This window comes from Hipposideros armiger, unplaced genomic scaffold, assembly GCF_001890085.2.
Source record: "Hipposideros armiger isolate ML-2016 unplaced genomic scaffold, ASM189008v1 scaffold_449, whole genome shotgun sequence".
Lineage (NCBI taxonomy): Eukaryota > Metazoa > Chordata > Mammalia > Chiroptera > Hipposideridae > Hipposideros > Hipposideros armiger.
Window position 1 is genome coordinate 780,287 of NW_017731799.1, and position 21,068 is coordinate 801,354.

Below are 21,068 nucleotides of genomic sequence, written 5' to 3' on the forward strand. Positions count from 1 at the left end.
TGGAGCTACCCTGGGCCTTTCTTTTCTTGGAGGATCTGATGAACATGCTTCATGTTGTGATGTTTGTATCTCAGTTTATTAGTCCTCTTGGATGGAATACTAATGTATGTTTTAGAAAAAGAAGCTGGAAAGTACAGTGGCATATGGGGCTCTGAAAAAATTTTGGCACTTATTTGGTTATATGCTTTAATTTTTAAAAATAGCAACCAGATTAAATATTTGTTTGTTTGTTTGTTTTTTTTCTTTTTAGCTGAGCCATCCTGCCACCTGTTGGCAGCTCAGCGGCTGCTCAGATCGGGCAGGGACTCAAACCACTGTTGCTCAGAGCTCAAACTCTTGAGCGAGCTCTTAACCAACTGTGCCACTCGGCCGGCCCAGATTAAATATTTTTAAAGAAATTATTTTTAAAGTGACTCTTAATACCCCTGCATTTGGTACTCAAGATGTAAGCCACAATTCCTTTAAGTACAATGACAATACATGTATCAATATGCATTGAAGTTAAAGAAGCTTGATATTACAACAGAATGAAGTAACACCTGCTAGAAAGCACTAACACTTCATCTAACGCCTCCATTTAATTCCAGGGATATAATACTTATTTTAAGAGGAGGTTTGAATGTTCAGACATTTATGTGTGGACCTTCAGTGAGCTCTTCCTGTAGTCTGACTCAGTAGTTTCCAGAATTCAGTGAACATAAAAGTTGCTGTAAAGAGTTATAAACATAAAATCATGTTTCCAATGTCTTATGGGAAATTTAAGGGATTTTAAAAATTAATTTGGATTATATACGACTTGCTTGACTTTCGAATTTAACCTCCCACATAAAAACTGACTTTACTGTATTTTTTTCCCTTCCCCTCTTCCTTCCTCTCCTCCTCCCTCTCTCCCTCCCTCCATACATTTCTACGCTTTTTCCTTTCCTTTCTGCCTTCCCTCCCTCCCTTTTGGTAGATTAACTTCCACAGATTTTTTCATGAAATTAAAATAGTGGTGTCTACTTATAGTCACATCAGAAAACTACTAGAATGCCGAACATTCAGTTCTCTTAGAAAAACAAAATAATGAAAGTATTCCATAAAGGTCTACCTGAATTCCCCATCCTGTGCTCCTACTCAACTTTCTGTCTTCAGTTTCCCACTTTTAGCTGGAAAAGTATGTCAGCCAAAAGACAGTCAGGCTTTCTATGCAGCAAAGCATATTACACCATCTATAGATGAGAAAGGAATATTTTGGCTTAAAAGCCACCTTCTGATATAAGGTACAATGAAAATGATAATGATTGATAGAGTATATAGCATTGATAATAAGCATTTGAAAGTAAGATTTACCTAAATAACTGAAGATATTCAGTAACTGGTTAAAACTTATGTGGTATAAACATGTAGTTTCCCTCAAATCAAAAGAAATTAAAATAGATACCCAAGAAGTTGACTTATGAAGAAGTAAAAATGTCAGTGAAAACCCTAAAAGTAATTTAAGCATTGACATTGTACATATTTCATTTGTATCTCTGTTGTAGAAGAATAATTTAACCTGCATTTTCGCCATGTGACATCAACCCCTCAACTTTTTCTATCATTTCTGACTGGCAAAATTAAAGTAATTCAGTCCAATAAAGAAGCCTTTTTAAAATAGTTGCCATTGTTAAAATTAAGGCAAATGAAAGAGACACCCAAAGTTATTGTCAGAATTTAGAAACGAACAAACAATATTTTGGCTTGAGTAGCAGGTCTTTTTAGGCCAATAGCCATGGATAAAAGTTGTAAGAAAAAAATACTTCATTTAAGTTCAACATGCAACAAACACTTTCAGACAACTATTTAATTTTTCTTTTTAATTTCAGACAATTTAAAGTGCACTGAAAATACAGAAAATAGGGTGTGCTGATTGATGAAAAGAGAATTAATTAAGACCAGTTATAGAACATTGTAAACAGTTATATCTGAATTTCATTCAGTCGTCTTTTGCTTACATTTACAATTAGTCATCTGGTGAGAAAACATGTAGTTGAACATATATCTATTTAAAAGCTGTTAGCTGCTTGAAAGGACAAATGTTCGTGTGGAATTTACCTAAGGGGTAACCCTCAACAAAAAACCGCACCAACATGCAACCCTCCACTGGTGTGACTGAAGCAGGATACAAATAATATGGGCAAAATAAACAGGATTCCGAGAAAAAAACCCTAGTATACAGGTTTTGTATTTCTAGCCCTTTGTAGAAAAGCTGCCAAAACCCACTTCAGACCTAACGATGAGAGTATGGAGAGCAAATCAGCCAAGGTTGCAGAAAAATAATTTCATCTAAGTATTACAAATCAAACATGGTAGCGTATTTGACTTTTAAAAATAACATAGCTAAGCTTTAGGTGTCTCCCTGTCCCCTTATCTGAGAGGGATTTTCAAATAGCACTCACTCTGGGGAGGGGAATTTAAAAATAGAAGATTCCCTTCCCCCAATGTGCGCATAATTAATACCTGTGTTCCAGCTTGGAGCCCTCTGCCTGCCTGTGGCTTGTCATCTCCCGGCACTCACCCACATTCCCCTGGACTCACACCATATTGTTTGTTTACATGTTTGTCTCCCAGACTAAGGTTGGAAAGCTTTAAGGACAAGGACAAACCCTTGTTCCTTTTTACATTTACCATGGTGCTTTGCTTACTGTGGCCACTCAGACATTATTCATTGACCTTGAAAAAAAAAAAAAGTTAGCTAGTAAGTGAAAATAAAATAGCAAAATGAGATGAACAACTCAGATCTGAAATCAAAATATTGGTGAGGGTTCAGTAAACGCAGGAGAAAATGAACACGCCGGTCCAGAGCTCGTGATGGAGCAGACGAAAAACAATCCTTGTAGCTGGTGTACAACGTTTTTTGTTGGTGGAATGTTCCGGAGGAGAGGCTGATTTTGTAGTTAAATCTGTGATGGAGATGTTTCCAACCCAGAAGGATCAGACTGAAATTCTTTGGTCACCACGAGCAATCCACAACAGAAAATGTAATTTGTGAGTTGGGAATCAGGGTAGGAAACCCAACTTTATATTCTTTTTATAGGAAAAAAAAATACCCATCTGCCACTGTACTGCTTTCCTCTTTGATAGGCCAGGCCCACTCTTTGCCGCTGTCTGTTTATTATCCCACCACTAGATGGAGAGTGCGAGGACCATATTTTATTCATGTGTCTTCTCCAGGCCTAGCACAAAGTAGGCACTCAGCGAAGGTTGAGTGAAGAAATAAGATGTTTCAATTTCCCTAACAGCTAAAAGGATATAGAAAACCAGTGCTAAGACAAACAAGAGTTGGTTTCATATGCTGGTAATTGTAGGCTTGAAAATAAGGAGCTACTTTATACATTATTTTTACGTAAGAGTGTTGTATACCTGAGTCAGTTTCAAAGTAAAAAGTTACAGTTATGGGATATTAAGTCTGGCAGGGACTTAAAACCTGCCGCTCAGTCCATTTAAGTGCATTCCCCTGTTCCTCTCAACCAACCATATAAAAGGTGAGTGTAGGGTAAGAAATAATCCTTTAGAAATCTTAGTTTGCATATGTTTTCACCAGATTGCACACGCACCCACTCTTGCTGCTTTAACTGCTGTGGTGATGTCATTACTAGCTTGGTGAGTGGAGCGGGGTTGGAGACACAGACTCTATGCTGTTACCTGTCTTGATGTTTCCATTTCATAACGCATCACTTCTGAATTTGGTATTTTAGCATATTGGAGTCAAGATGTAATGATGTCCATGTTTCTTCTCTCCTTCCTCCCACCTATCGCCTTTTTCTCTTGCCGTGCCCTGCACCCCAATTTTAAATAGCATAAAGGTTCATCTCCACCTTCTCCTGAAAACTGTTTCCCTGTCCCTTTCCCCCTCATGTGTGCTCCTTGTCATGAATACTTGAATTTCAGATCTTCAAAACAAGTAAAAAATGTGTTCCCTTCCTGAAAGGTAAAAGAGAAAATGTGTGTCGTGGCTGCCTGAGCTGAGTGTCACAAGGCCAGTGTCATTACATAACAACTGCTTCCCCCTGAATTTAATGTAAAATGTCAGAAAGAAGGAAAGGGAATAGAATCCGTAATGAGGACGGGAGTCCTTGGCCCTTAGATCTTCAGAATGATGGGATAGTTTTCAGACTTTATGAGACTATCATCCATGTGGAGAAAGGCCTCTGAGAGAAAAGGTAAAATTGTAAAGTCTTAGTATTAATTAATATGGAAGTAGTTGATGGAGGATTAGTCTACAAAGGTTATAGTTAAGTTCATCTGTTGAAAAGCCTTTGGTTACTTCTAGTTACCAGGGATGTGTATGCTGACGCTCTTGGGAGAACATTTGGTAAGATCAGCACGCTGTGGAACTCAGCCAGGCACCCCCATCTACACAGCACAGGGCTCAGTTTGGCTGCAGCTCTCGTTAGGTGAATGGCGATCGTATGGATTTAACATCCAATCTTGGAAGCTGTAGTTTTGTTTAACATTTCAGTAAGAACAGGAGCTCTGTTTCCATTTACTGTTTTTGTGATTTTGAAATTGAAATGGAAAGTCTGAGCCGAATTAAGAACTACGTAAAACAGGGTCCTTAGACATCCTTGTTGAAGTCATTTTCTTAGAGAGAACTTGTTGAAGAAATGATCTGTTTCTCTAGCAGTCTGATTTCTTATTCCAGGACAGTGGATGGGTCCCAGGGTCTGATTGCAAAACATTTGTTCTGTTATGAGAGTCAGGCTTTTGGTCAGTCATCTGCATAGTTGGTCTACACTGTGTTAAACCGATTGAAAGGATTTGTATTAATAATACCTAGGTAGTAAGTTGCAGAGAGCGTTAGAAAGTTCTTGGTAGTAGTCAAATAGCAAGTTTTGGCCTGTTTAGCCATTACAGCTGCAGGATGGATTGTGAGCTCATTGGCAGGGCTGGGTTGTGGGTCATTGTGGAAAGGCCATGTTTCCGTTGCCTGTGGCTGGGAATAAGTGTAGTGTGGCCATTAAAAAAACCTGTGGTTGAGTTTTGACTTAGAGCTGTTTTAAAATGCCAAACAGACTGAATACAAGGGAAACTAGTTTGAATGAGACCAGATGCAACTTAGGAGCATATCTATATACATGTCGAAGGCTTTTCCCTCTGTGGGAGGAACTGTCGGAGAGAACAGCAGACTGGTGGGTAAACTGACATCTATGTGCCTTAGACCAGTGAATTTCAGCTCGGAACCAATTAGCCACCCTGCAGAGGATATTTAACAATGTCTGGAGACATTACTTGTTGCCATAACTGGGAGAGGGGGTTAGTTCTACTGGCACATAGTGGGTAGAGACCAGGGGTGTGCCAAGTGTCCCTACAATGCACAGAACAGTCCCCACAACAAAAGAACGATCTGATCCAAAATGGCAGTAGTGCTGGTGTTGAGAGACCGTGACTTCGACCCTCTCTTTTTGTCGTTTCCAAAGCGATAAACCAGTCTGTCTTGGTGGAAGTTGAGAAGGCAAGCTGCAGATCTGAGTGGGAAGAACAGGATAAGGAGAGAGAGAGAGAGAGAGAGAGAGAGAGAGAGAGAGAAGTGTCCGTGTTGTTTGAAAATGAACTCTTTGAGCATGTTCCATTTGTATTCCAACGAGTATTTGGGATTCTGTCTCTGTGTGTTTGGGGAGACGAGACTGAAGAGTGTGTGGGCCACTGGCCTTTGTGTTCAAGGTGACCTGAGTATTTATTTTCTTCATAGAACCTGGGTTAGTTTTCTCTTGCTGTTGTAACAAATTACCACAAACCTGGTGGCTCAAAACAACTCAAATTTATTCTCTTACAGCTCTGTAGGTCAGAAATCCAACACAGGTCTCCCCATGCTGAAATCGAGGTGTTAGTGGGGCTGCATACCTTATGGGAACTCCAGGGGAGACTGCATACCATTGCCTTTTCCTGTACCTACAGGCCACTTGTATTCCTTGGCGTGTGGCCTTCTTCCTCCGTCTTCAGAACCAGCAATGTCGCATTTCCCTGTACCTTTCCCCCACGGTCACATCTTCCTTTGACTCTTGAATGTGCAATTAGTACTCGTTTGAGGGAAAGGGTAAGTCTTCTAGAAAATTCAGATTCCTGGGCCCTAAGAGCCTAAGAAGGGGTGGGGCCCAGGGCTTCTATTCTTTTTTTTAAAGATTTTATTGGGGAGTTGGGGGAGGGGAACAGTGTTGGGGAATTGGGGAAGGGGACCAGCCAAGTTGTTGTTCTTCAGTCTTCATTGTGTAGTGTGCTAGTCGCTGTCTGGCTGCCCATTGGCAGCTCGTGGCCTCTAAGCTCCAGTTGCTGCATTCAATCTAGTTGCAGGTGGGCGTAGCCACCATCCCATGTGGGAGTTGAACCAGCAGCCTTGTTGTTAAGAACGCATGCTCTATCCACTGAGCCATCCGGGCAGCAGTTCAACTCAAGGTGCCGAGTTCAGTCTTAGTTGCGAGTGGGCGTAAACCACCATCAACAGGCAATCTGGTTGTTAACACCAGCTGAGTCATCCTGCCACCTGTTGGCAACTCAGCGACAGTTCAGCTCGGGCGCAGTGTCACTGGCCCAAGTGGGAATCGTACCGGTGGCCCTGTTGCTCAGAGCTCGTGCTCTTAAGCCAACTCTTAACCAACTGAGCCACTCCGCCGGCCAGGGCTTGTATTTTTAATGAGCACTCTCCTGTGATGCATAGAACATAAAAGGTTCCTGGATCACACTTTGAGAAACAAAACGTGAATAACTATTTTTAAAGAAATATATATTTTGATAATTTAGAGTAAAATGAACCATTGCATAATACTGATGTTAGAGAACAGAATAAATAAGCATATTAAGTTCTTGATATTCTTGTCATTTCAGTTACATTTGGGGGAATGTGTTTGTCTTTGGCATATCCTAATCCTTGTTATATTAAGCCATATTCATATAAAATATGTAATGATTTTGACCCTTGATTGTTCTTGTTAAGACTGTCTTCTTCTCTGTGTGATTAATTGTTGTGTTGATGTAAGTATGATTTTGGCTTACTAATGTTTAGCAAGAACTAATGACTCTTGGAAATGTCAGTAACTCTGAGTCCTTTTAAAATCAGCTGTAACCAGGCTATCATTACAGATTTGTTTGGAAGCTTAGAGATCACACTGATGAATTTCTAAACATATAGTAGTTGCTCAATAAATGCTAACTCTAGAAACAAATTGATTTGTTTATGCTTTTTCTGGGACTTTCATTTTAGGAATAAAAACTTAGAGTTCAGAATTCCCATCCATATATATATTCCCATCCATATGTATTGCCAACATAACACATAGTCCTTATGCCCACCTCCTCTGCAAAGTCTTCCCTGATACCGTCTCCTGCATAAAACAGTTTCCTCTTCTGACATTCCATAGCTCGTGTCTTATTTTCTTTCTTTATTGCAAAGCAGTTGTATCATTTGTGTACCTGCTCTCCTCACAAATGGAGAATTAACATACTAAGGCCATGATCCATATCAAATTCTTTTTACTCCATACAAGTGTCTGGCAGAGTTTCTTGGCAAAGCACACATTCAGTAAGTGTGTTGGTGAATTGACTAACATTTAGACAATTAGGTCATTAGTTTACAATTTTTCAGATATTGTTTCTCACTTGTTTAGAAATTTAAAACTTTGCAATGGTTTTTATGCAACCACATTTAAGAATAGTATTTACTAAGATTTTTATGTTAATGATGTCATGACATCAAAAATCAGCTTGAGTAAACTACTTGAATGAGAATGGTTTGTAATCTAGATGATATATTCCACATGTGACATCCAAAATGAAATATAAAATTGAGTTGTTGGCATGTGGTTGTGGTGAGCAGAAGCAATTATTATATATTACTTGGAAATATGTTCATATCTTGTCAGTTTACAGTCAGCTAGAGATTAAAAATAGCATTTGTTTCTGTTTTAGTAACTGCCTTAAAAAATATCCCAAATCATTTTATTTTCTTTAGTTTGACTTCTAGTAGTATTTTTAATATGTGACCTTTCAAGCTGTAATGTAATGCATCAATGCAACTTGGCAATGCATAACAGGACTTGCTTCTAGGATTATTTTTAATGATTAGAAGTCATATTGGGTTTTAAAAAACAAAAAACAAAAAACTGACCCAAAATACAGATAAGCCAAGTAAACCCAGAAAGAAATCTGTGAATGAAATATCGGTTCCTGGCCCTTTGTGGATTCTCCACATCTATTTTCTCCATCTCTCTTCTTTCTTGCCTATTCCCAATAAAAGGGAAGGGTAGCGGAGTCTCAAGGTCTGATTTACTGATGTGTTTCGCATTCCCTCTTCCTCTTCAATGATAGTTTGAAGAGTACACTGTAGTTGTCCATGGTTTTCAGTTCAGGGAATATAATCATCAGACCTGTGTTTTCTAGTGGCAGCTTTGGTGGCAATGTGGAGAATTGATTGGAGGTCCATGAGAGCAGTTGGAAATCTAGGTGGGGAAGGCAGGAGGGGTGGGTGAGAGCAGAGACAGTAATTCTGGAGGGTGAAAAGGGAAGGATTCAAGTAGTATAAACAGGAAGTAAAATTGGTAGGATTTGGAACCAGCTCACCTGTGAAATAAGGGGGAATGCAGAAGTGTTGATTCTGGTATTTCCAGTTTGGGCATCTCAGTTTGGGCAATGTCAAGGTACCAGAAACAAGCTTAGTGGGTCCATAAAAGCAGTGGGACCCCAGAGCCTCTTATCACCCCACAGTGCTTCACAGCTTTCCGTCATCCTTTAGCTTACCCTTTCTTGTTTGGGGGTCTTAGCTTGTGGCACCTACAGCTTCACTTGGATGGTTGGGGGGGGCGGGTATCAGGTACTCAGAAGTGAGAACAGGGTATGTGAGCAACACCAGTGTGAAAGTGGATGGAGACAAGTGGGAAGTTTAGTCTCAAGTTGTCCTCATGTATAATATGAAAGACAGCTTTTAAAATGTTGCCAATCTAAGATTGCTCACTTCCGATTTTAAGAGCAACGGGAGAAGTTTGGTGTTCACCAAGTAAGAACATCAGCCCTTCACTAAGCCATGACAGTGATTCAGAGAACTTTCTTTTGTGGTGCAGCACACTGAAGGGGTCTACCAAGATAGAAAAAGAGAACAGTGTTTCCATAAACTATAATTACTTAAATGTTGCCATAAGTAAATATTTTAAATATACTAAAACGGCAACACCAGGAAATATGACTAAGAAGTCAATATGTGACACACCCTTTTCCCCACCTTTGTGGTTGTTGAAAATTTCCACCAAGAATGATATATGCAAAGAAGGTTAAGATCAGGCTCTTAAGTTTCGGAGGAAGGCCAAAATTTGCATAGTTTTGTAAATCCAGTGATGGAGCTTAAAGGGGGAATCCAACATTTAAGCGAGAGGGTCTGTCATAGAAATTAGAAATGAGCTATTACAGTGGCTTTCGTTTCTTAACATCTGTACATAAATTTGGCATGGTTAAACAAACAAACAAACAAACAAACAAACAGGTCATATCCTAATCATGTCTCTTGCCACTACACAGCCTCCAATTTATTTGTGAGAGCAGAGGGAGTCTTGGAGGAAAATGAAATGCTACATGAGTTTGATATAATACAGAAGGATTGTTGTTATTACTTGATATTAGATTGTACCATTTTATACAAAGTTTGTAGCACAATCTTTCAAAGAGTAATTATGATGCCAAGAGAATGAGCTGGATTCTCCTGTATCCTGTAGTCTGTGGTCCACAGTTTGTGGCATTCATGTTGAAAGCAGAGCTATACAAAACACTTTAATGGGACATGGGACTACAGGTAATACGGGTCATTAAAAATGGCTGAGCATTTAGAAAGGGCAAGACATAATCAATGGATTTCGGGGTGTAACCCAAATCCATCTTTTTTTGTGTCAAGAGTTGCTTGACAAAAGCAACTATCCTACTTGCTTCTAAACTCAGTTCACATTAGGGCTTATCTACTTCTTTTTGCTCTGAGAATGTCACAAATAAATTGGCATGGAACTTTTCAGTGAACATCACTGATTGCCCTATAGACTACTATTCTCTTTAAAGAATAACTGAAATTCCTAGTTGAATTACACTCGTAATTTTGTTTAATCTTAGGACTTAAGGGAAAGATGTTTAAAAATAAAATCGAGATAAAAAAATATACACCTGTGCTCTTTAGTCTCCATCCAATTAGAGAAACATAAGAGCAAGCATGATATCTTGTATTCGGCACTGTGGGAAGTGCTGTGAGCGATTCTCCAGAAGGTCTTGAGAACACTTGCCATCTACTAATAGTTGTGAAAGACGAGACTGTGAAGCAACCTTGTTCACAGTTGGAGAGTGCACAAGTAAGCACACACTGATGGGAGTCCCTCCCAGAGGCTCTGAAGGAAGGGAGAGCCGGAGTAGTTCTGGAAGGACAAATGTCTTGAGCTGGGTGTTGGAAAATGATTCAAATGAATCTAGAAAGTCATTCAATATATTTTGAATGAGTCTGGGTTAACGGAAGGAAAGCCATCAAAGTGAACGAAATAATGGGTAAGGCGACAGAGGTGCATAGTGAACAACCTGACCTGAGGGAGCTAAGGGTTTAGAAAGCACTTGAAAAAGATAATACTACCTCCTTGCTGTACTTTGGTGCCTTACAGATGACAGACATTTTCATGGCCCTTGTTTCACAAATGTGCTTTCAGAGGAAAAAAGAGGGGACGCGGGCTAAGGGTACCTTGGGTTTGGTTTACAGAACATCATGACCAGATCCCGCACCTCATGACCTTTTAAGAATCAAAAGATGACTTCATAGCATCCAGTGTATGTGGCTTTTGAGCAGGGTTTCTTTTTCATGTGATAACCAGTCTGCTTTGGGGAGGGCGGGGGCAGGAAATAATCTTTCTGCATGTAAAGGGTGAGCTCTGAACTAATTCATCGAGCAACTCCTCACTTTGAAGCAAGAAAGTAAAGAGGATATTTCATGATTTTTTGGGACTACAGTAGTCCCCTGTTATCTGCGGTTTCAATTTCCATGGTTTCAATTACTCAGGATCAACCATGGTAAAAAATTCCAGAAATAAAAAATTCATAAATTTTAAATGGCACGCCGTCCTAAGTAGCATGATGAAATCTCATGTTGTCTTGTCCTGTCCCATCTGGGACATGAATCGTCCCTTTGTCCAGTGTCTCCACGCTGTAGACGCTCCTGCCCGTTAGTCACTTTGTAGCCATCTTGGTTATTAGATGGACTGTCTTGGTATCGCAGTGCTTGTGTTCAAGTAGCCCTTATTTACTTACTGACGGCCTCAAAGAACAAGAGGAGTGATGCTGGCAATTTGGATATGCCAAAGAGAAGTCATAAAGTGCTTCCTTTAAGTGAAAAGGTGAAAGTCCTTGACTTGATAAAGAAAAAATATCATATGCTGAGATTGCTAAGATCTATGGTAAAACAAATCTTCTATCCATGAAATTGTGAAGAAAGAAAAAGATACTCGTGTTAGTTTTGCTGTTGCACCTTGAACTACAAAACTTATTGCCACAGTGCATGGTAACTTAAGATGGTAAAGGCATTAAACTTGTGGGAAGAAGACATGAACAAAAAACATGTTCTGATTGATGGCAATGTGGTACGACAGCACTGAGCCTATAGGAAGACTTTATGAAGGGATCCCCTGAAATGAATGACACCAAGTCCTTTATTGTATCCCTTACTTAGGGATAGTTATACAGATTCAAGAACAGGTTTGACATTTTATCATCTCACATCATCAAGAAGAAGGGTGACTACAGTACAATAAGATATTTTGGGAGAGCGAGACCATATTCACATAATTTTTATTATAGGATATTGTTATAATTGTTTTATTATTAGTTATTGTTAATCTCTTACTGTGCCTAATTTATAAATAAAGCTATCACAGGTATATATGTATAAGAAAAATACAGTGTAGAGTTCAGAATTGTCTGCGGTTTCAGGTATCCACTGGGGGTCTTGGAACATATCCTCCCCCGATAAGGGGGACTTCTGTAACTGCCAGAGGAGTTCAGTAAACTGTTAATGTGAAACAAGGCAGCAATAGTGAACTGAGAGAATCTTTGGTGTCAGAGAAATAGGAGTTAGAGTCCTGAATCTGTCACTTAGTTATTTAGTCTGTTGAGTACGTTATTCAGCTCCATTCACCTCCATTTCATCATTTGTTAAAAATAGGATAATGAAAGTGTTCATTGGCTAGGATGGTTGTAAGGCTTAAGGAGATAATGTAATTTTAGGGTTTAACACTCAAATATTAACTATTATTATTATTGCATGTATACATTAACACCCAAAGATAACCAGTGTTGTTTAATAGTTTTTTTTTTTAGTTCTTAAATAGATAATGGTTTATAATCAGATAGTTGATAAGTTGGCTGGTAAAGGAATGCGCACAGTCAAGCAAGTTAAGAAAGTTTAAGAAAGCCTATTTTATTAAGAGAGAGTCTATCGGGCTGAGCAAATATGGCTGCACGTCTAAAGACTTGCAGCCCCGGGGGAGGGGGTGAGGAGGGTTATATAGGGGCGGTGATGACAGGGTAGCATTGTTTGAACAGACAGTGTTGACTGCCTGTAAGCCAGTAGCTGTTCGGGGGCATTTTCTGTTATCGCAAGCTGGGTTCTGTCTGCAGGTGCAGGCCAACAGACATTTTGTTGTTTTCTTGTAGACATGATTCTGTCTGTAACTCAAGGTCTCTGAGACCTAACATTTAGAAACCTAACGTCAAGTCAAGGTCTCTAACATTCAGAGCCCTAACAATAGTTACTTCATTAACTTATTTCGTAAAACAGATCTTTCTGAATCTCTTTCAGGGTACTTAAAAAGTTCACTGTCTTCAGTTAAAACAAACCCTAACTAGGTTATTAAAACTTGAGTTGGAAGAAAGTGTTTGCTAAAGAAGTCTAAAACGTACACTTTTCACAGATTCTTACCTGGTAGAAATCCAAGTAAACAGATGTTTTCTTCACAGCTAACCCTGTCCTATGGTCCCCTCATGGTTTCTGTCATGGACAGGGCCAGCCTGGGTAAACAGCCCTTGTTGGGTTGAACCCATTGGTCACTAGAGAGGTAGAGCTGGCTAGACTTGCAGAGGCCAAGGACAAGAAGGAAACTGATCTGGAACAGGGGTCTGTAGAGCTTAAAAGGTCAGCTTAGTCAGCTGTTCTCACTTTGAGAACTCCTATGACCTTTTTGGATAGGCGAGGTTCTGCAAGGTTAAACTATTTCTATAACAGTACTAAGACATTGTTTACCGAATTTCATTTCCATTTTCTCACACGTGTACTGTGGAGTTTTTCAGAGGCTCCATGATGTGTGATGATGTTTTCTCAGTGAAATGTGTCCTCATTTGGAAGATCTGCATAATTCAGTGAATTTATATTATTTTCCAAATGACCCTTGCCTGGTGTCACAAAATCATGCATGGTAAAAGATCCATTCAAAGTGCAAGATGAGCCAATGAATTTAATATAAAAGACTACAAGTAGTTAATTGATGTTTCCAATTCCACATTGCCACTGTCCTTTAAGCAACTATCACTTGTCAAGTTTTGGTGTAATGTGAAAGAAGAACTTCTACAATTAGCTGAAAGTGAAAGCCACATTTTCTCCCTATACTTCTACCAGACAACATATCACACACAGCAAATTGAATTCAGAGACACATTTGAGAGTTTAGCTGTGTTCTATTAAGGAGATATGCAAAAGATTTGCAATAAAGAGATATGCAAAAATTTAAATCAGTGTCATTCTTCACACTTTCTTTGTTTTGGAAAATGTGTTATTTTTTCATAAAGATATGTTATCTTATGTAACATGCAACAGCACATTATTGTTTGTACTAAATGAATTACTACATATTTTTAAATTCCATCAGTTTTAATTGTTAATACAATAAATATTGTTAAATATAATTATCTAGTTAAAAGATTTTTGGGGTCCTCAAGACATTTTAGGAGTATAAAGGGGACTTGAGACCAATAAGTTTGAGAACCGCTGGACTAGTGTATTGCTTACTAGGGTAGATTCTGGCCGGTGCATGTCTACTGGCTGCTTATTTCTTCTGGAAAAGTGTTCTGTGGTCAACCATATTTTGGGCCAAAATGAATGCTTTCTCCCCTCTTAGAGATTTACAATATATATTAAATCACCAAAGTCCCTCAAAGTGCTCCCCAAATTTATTTCAACCTTTTTTATCCTTTTATTTTTAGCATAACATAATGTTTCACAGTGGACTATAGCATCCCGCTGAATACACTGGGTGGTAATATGGTATGTGCTGCTCTCTCCCCAGTTTTCCAAAATGAAAGGCAAGATTCAGCAGGTATTTTCCTTCAAATCCATATTTTATTTAGAGGAAGGCCCGTGAAAGTTTACCAACTAATCTGACTTACTCTCTTTTTAAAAATAAAACAACTCATACTTCATTTTATTATGCTATTTTGCCTATAATCTTCAAAGCTGTTTTTACTTATGTTTCCAAACTCATATGTTTGTAAAACTCTGTTTGAGACATTTTTGTGTGTTAATGAGGAGCATCTGCTCCTGTGTCATAAAACAAAATGATCCCATCCACGCACAAATTGCCCAAATTGCAGGTTAAGTCCTCGCAGCCTAGCTGTGGAGCTATTACTACTACTTGGTATTTTTAAACAGCAAAAAAAAAATACCTTTGGTGATGCATCACATGCCTATAAAACACAGTTGCTTTTTGTAGCAGAAAGGTTTATAAATGGCAGTGGGTTTTGTTTTTTTTAATGATTCTTTCTTTCCTGTTCTTTGCGTTTCATAGGTTGTGGGCACAATCCTAACAGTTAAAACAAAAGCAGTCCACCAAATGGATGATGAACACGTTCCTAACTACTACTTGATGGGCCGTCCTCTCCTAAAAAATAAAGTGATAAAATAACCAGCAACAGTTCCTTTCTGACAGCAGTGCCATTCTGAATTTGTATCAAGGCAGAAGTGCAGAAATAATTTCTTTTGCTTTTTCTGTGTCATGTGTCTGTGACAGGGAAAGAATGGAAATGTTTTAATTCGTTATAATAATTAAAGGGGCAGTAGCCATTGTATTTTATATAGTTCAAAAGCTTTTTTTTTAATTTTATTTTTTATGGTTCGGTCTTGGCCAGTTCCTACTTTAAAACTTAATACTGTTTGAATCCATTGTGACTTTCTATTGCCAACTGCCCTTATTATTAAAAACAATTCAAGCAGAAATTACTGGGGCTGTCTTATTCAATATTGTGTTGTTTTTTCACCACTGAGTGGCTTTAGGGAGAACTCTTTACATATCTAAAGTGATGCTCAGTCTATAGGAATATGTATTAGAGCACTTGTAAATTGCTGGAAATTCTCTCATAGTTAAATCAACCAGATTTATCAGGCTGAAATTAAAGAACAAGACTGAGATTACTCTTCACACACCAGGAAACCACCTTTCCATCTTCTTTGACAGTTGAGTATAGATTGTAGTATATTCAGGATATCAAAAATAGAATTATAGAGCTATGTGGCAGGTTAAGAAGTTTGGTGAAGATGAACATGGGCCATTGTTTGTATAAACTCTGTGATGTTAACACTGTCTGCAGCAGAAAGCCACGTTTCAGGTATGCACATCTGAAGTGGGAGAAAAGGTTATTCTAAGGGGGATCTTGTCGTGGAGCATTAAGAGCCTACGTTCTGGAGTCAGACAGCCTGAGTTTGAGTCCCACCTCTCCCATATATGTGTGGTGTTGGGCAGTGATGCAACATCTTTGTGACTCAGTTTCTCCAACTGTAAAAAGTCACATAGAATTCCTGGAACAGTGCTTTGCATACCATAACGGTATTATTGATTGATATGTAACAAATTACCCTAAAACTTGGTGGCTTAGAACAACAAATATGTATTATCTCACCGTTTCTGTGAGTAGGAATCAGGGCACATCTCAGATGGGTGTCTCTGGCTCAAGGCCTTTGTGAAGTTGCAGTCAAGCCATTGGGCTGCAGGCTCGTCTGAAGGATAGCTAAGCTCACTCATACAGATGCTAGTGGGCCACATAGGTTCCTTACAGAACGGCCTCACAACCTAGCCATCGACTGCCCTCAGAATGAGTAATCCAGGAGAAAATGCGGGAGAGCACCCAAGATGCAAGCCATAGTCATTTTGTAATCCAGTCTTGGAAACGATATCGCATTATCTTTGCAGCACTCTCTTTACTAGATGGGAGTCATGAAATCCAGTCTACATTCAAAGGGAGACTATACAAGGGCAGGAATACCAAGATGTGGGCTCACTGGGGACCATCTTGGAGGCTGCCTATGACAGAAACTCATGCTTTAACTTATATTTGCTATCCACATGTCTGTGAATTCCAAATTTATATATCCAACTGTCTACTTGATATCTTGCTAGGATGTGTAATGGGCATCTTAAACTTAACATGGAAAAATGGAGCTGCATAACACTTGCTTCTCCCATAGTCTTTTCCACCTTGGTGAATGGCGCCTCCATTTTTAGATATAACTGGGCCTAAAACTTGGAAGGAACCTTCTTAATGGTTTTTTTTTCCTCTTATACCACTTGTCAACTTGACCTTCAAAATCTATCCAGAATCTTGCCACTTCTCAGTACCTCTTCCTCAATGTCACCACCTTAGTCCATGAATTAGGTGTCTCACCTAAATTTTTGCAGTACCTAATGAGAGCTCTGTTTTCATCCTTGTCCATTACAGTCTGTTTTTCACATAACATACAGAATGATCCTTTCAAACATAGGGCAGATAGATCATTTTACTACTTCATTCAAAATTCCCTAATGTCTTCCCATTCTACTTAAGAGTAAAAAGCCAAAGTCTTTACAATGGCCTACAGGGCCCTTCATGATTATGAAATTATTTTTCTGTATTTTGTATAAAATATTTATATGTAGTATAATAAATACTGTATACATGTATAAACACATGTATAAACACATATTGATGTGTTTATTTAATTTATCTAGAATTCGTTTTCTGAATGGTGTAAAATAAGTGATTAGCTCTTTTTCCAAATGAAGAGCTAATTTCCCCCACACTGTTTATTGAATAGAACACCCATTCCCCACTGAGGTAATATTTTACCAAGAATCTGTTAGTCTTTTTCTATGCAACCTGTGTCTAATTGTTGTATTTTAGGATAAAGATGTACCTAGTAGATCATATAAGATACAATAGTGTTTTATAGATTTTATTTGGTATGGTATACTCAAATACATATAAAAACAACTTAAATAATTGTGAGTTAATTATGGAAAATATTGACTTATGTCCATTTATTATATGACAGATAAGGAACTAATTCTACTTAAGAGAGTGCGACTTAAATTTAAAAATCTAGTTAGCTGCAAAACTAAGGTTAAAGAAAAATCTTGTGGTTTTTAGGCAACTGTTTCTGACTTATGTTGATATACTATACTTTGCTGCGGCTGCTTGTAAACTATTCAGAAAATTATCACAAAAATGTCTCTCAAATGTTAAAACCATGTAAGGATATCATCAGCAGTGAAATCCTTGTTTATATAGTAACTTTCAGTGTTCAGGCATATATATGAGTGCCCTAGGCCCTTGGTGTTCTTGTCTTCTTTCTGGGCTTTTGGTCTTATCTCTATTTATAACTTCAACTGGCAAGCAAGAATGGGTAGGCAAAGGAGATTAAACTCAAGCCAGTTTGTTTTGTTGGTTATTAGTAGCACTGCTGAAAAGTTGGCTGAAGAAGGGAAGTATAGTGAAATTCTTGCTTAAAAGGAGGTGTGTAGACTTTTCAGGGGTTTTCTTTGATAAACATTCTCTTATTCTTGTGGAACTATGTGTAATTGAAGGTCCGCTATAAATCACAAAATGTATCAGTTCTAACACCTTCATGTCTATAGAGATAAGAATGGAAAATCTTGTCACTTGGATGCATCCTTTTTTCCCCTGTTCTACAAATAGTATAAGCCTTGCTCCTCTCTGGACATCAGACTTGAGCAGCCAGCTGGTGAAGGGCCCAGAGCTAATATTGGAGCCATTCTGCCTCTCCTAGATAGATTTTGCTCCATTTGGTGACAAGAATATAATCCAAAAATGAGTTTCTTTCTTTAGGGCAAAAACAAAACAGAAAAAGAAAGGAAGAGGTCTCAATACTGTGAGAGAAATTGTGCTTTTTAAAAAACTTTTCGAGCCAACACCACATTACATTACATTCAACAACATTATGTCCAGTAAGAGGTCAACGGGCATGAGTGATTAAACCCAGAGTCTACTCAAGGTACTAATGAACTGACTGTGTGACTTTATGAGGTCCATCACCCTCGCTGGGCCAGCAGCTTAATTTGCAGAAGAGATTTGGACTGGGTGACAAAGACAGTTCCCATTCTACAATATCAAGATATAGAGCTGGTAACAGATAAGAGAAATGCAGCAATTTATTTTTTGTAAAAGAAGACTGATACCAGCCAATAACTCATTGTGGGCTTGCCTAAGTTGTCCTCCTCTCTCCAAATTCTGTTTTTACCAAAACGGTGAACTAAAGATAATTTGTCATTCTTTGAACTTCCTGGTTTGTGTTGATTTGTATCAATATGTTCCTGTTACACATTTGAGTGGGAGCTGCGTTACATTTCATGAAAAGTGCTCAGAAAACTAATAAAATTGTTACAACCCCATGTATTGATAGCATCAAGAAAAGAAAAGACTGCCATTTTCAGGCAGTGGCTCTTCCAGCCAGACTGAAAATATAATGGTCTTAATCTCAACTCACTTGTGTAAACATTAGCCAATCTTTCTCTTCCTCCTCAAAAGTTTTAAGTGCCTACATGAATTTAACCACAGATATATACAGCCCCCCAAAGTCCTTTTAAAGAATGTTGGGTATTCTGTAAAGCAGTAACTTCAGAAAGCTTTCAAGGAAGTGATTATTCACACAGCTATCTAGTGAAGCATAAAAGCATCCCCTCTCTCTTACAACTAGGTTATTTGATGCGAGGTCTGTGGCGATTGCCTCAAGACCTGTAGAGATACATACGGGGTTTAGAGTTGCAAGGAGGAAGCAGTCATATAGTTAGAGAACTAGGTGACAGCCTTCCAATGGGCTTTCAAAATAGATGAGGAGGAGCACATAAAAGGCTAAAAAAAGGATGCAAATATCTTTTGAAGACCAGTTCCAGGCTCTCAAATGGCCACTGTCAAAAAACAAACAGTGGGGTGGATTTGACTGAGCATCAGGTGAAGCTAGAACAACACCCTGTGACAAGTGAGGGTTTTAAGCTCTCAAGGCAGAAGAGAACTTTTCAGAGCGACCTTGTCACACACAGTTCTAATGTGTAGGCTTTATCAGCTGCTCTGAGTGGGGGTAGAGGCATGCATATTTTAACCATTCATTTCACATTCAGTGTGTTAAGTAAATGCTGCTTTCCATCTTGGGTGGAGAAGGTCTTTATCAACATTTATCAAGAGTCAGAACGAAAACCCATCAATTACTTGTTTGCAGTGCAAAATGGAAAATTCCCTCTCTCTCTTATACTTCATTTTTTGTTATTGTTCATTCCCAGTAGTCCTTTATTTAAAACTATTCATATTAGTCCTATCGGTCTGAGTTTAATGGGCAGAATCAGATGAATTTTAATTTGAAATAAAACTTTCTTCACTTTCTACCCTCCATCAACTGCATGTTAGTATCTCTCATTATGGAAACATAATGAATCCTTCTTTATTTCCTTACTTCAGTTAGTAAACTTGAAATTTCACAAGCACGTCCCCACTGGTGAATGTCATAGTTTTCAAGACGCATTACCCACCCAGCAGGTGCTTTGTTTCTTCCTTTCTTTCTCCTTCACCACATCCAGTATTTTAGGGTACCATATGTAGATCAGCTGTGCGATAACTTCGTTCTGGTAATTAACCTGCCTGTTTGAAGTTATAAAATATACCTCTGAGAGAAGCCAGGGATTTCCCCCTGAATATCAACGAACTGCTTGAATTGGCATTTTCATTCTGACTTGGTGTTTTGTTTTGTCTTACTGCAGCATACTGGAGCAAAATGAAAGAGTTTATTTGGAGGCCTCAGAAGGACTGCTGCTACAGACCATGAGCAAGAGAGAAAGCGTGGACTTCAGCCTGCATGAATGGTCTTGAAACAAATGGTGTTGGGTAAGTCATCCAAAGAACTTGGCATTCATCAGCCTTAAATCTCATCAGTCATCATTTATTTGGTGTCCCAGGACATCTCATTCAAGTGCATGGCTATTTTTCTACAGCCCAAGCAACAGGATGTTTGAGAAAATGTTGTCCTAATGATGGAGAGCCAAGAAAGCAACTAAATTTACTTAGTGTGTTTGTTTCTGGAATGTGCAGAAGAGTAAGATCTGAGTAGAATGCACTTGTCTTTAGAAAAAGACCAAAAAGAGAAAAAAAACACACACCCCAAAAAACCCAAACAACTAAACACACAAGTGGCAAACAAAGTACATTTCCAGATAATTCCATTTTAACTGAAAGCATAAGGCATTCATCATATAAGAGATAGGAGTTCAATCTGATGGCAGGTTTGTGACCCTGTAGTGAAATGTTGAGATGGGCAAAGGTGAGAGGCATTGGGAGTCTCCAAGTCCTGTTCAACAAATGTTTATTGAGTTCACCTTTTAACTAAGCATGATGTCCTGAACGGCAGTCTTGATTTGGGAGTGAAATTTAAATGCTCCAAACTATAAATGAACAATTCAAAACTATACACCAAAATAATGCGGACTTCCAAGAAAGTCTTATCAGCCTAGTTGATTGTATTTCTTGGAAACAGAGCCCTCAGACGGAAGCCTAGTTCTGGCCATCTGTCTCGGTGACCTGACAAACTTACTCGTCCTCTTGGTACGAGGACATGCCTCGATGGTGGCCACAGTCGAATGCAAATTTAAAATTCAACAGTCCACTCTAGTGAAATTAATGGAATAATTATACCCTTTAATTCTTGCTTAGCAGAATTTATTGTGTGCCCTTGGCAAGTCATCATTTGCAGAGGGGCTCATTGGATTAGTGTGGAAGAAAGGGTCAGGAACCTGGGGGGGTCC

General features: G+C 38.7%; 1 protein-coding gene across 9 annotated transcripts in view; it reads left to right on the forward strand.

The window, feature by feature from the left end:
• The window catches only part of ATXN1 (ataxin 1), a 428,550-nt gene that overhangs the window by 71,845 nt on the left and 335,637 nt on the right, over positions 1-21,068 (forward strand). For all 9 annotated transcript variants that reach the window (XM_019665723.1, XM_019665726.1, XM_019665725.1 and 6 more), the window contains one exon: positions 20,031-20,154. The gene's annotated coding sequence lies outside the window, so the exon portion shown is untranslated. The remainder of the gene's footprint in view (positions 1-20,030; positions 20,155-21,068) is intronic.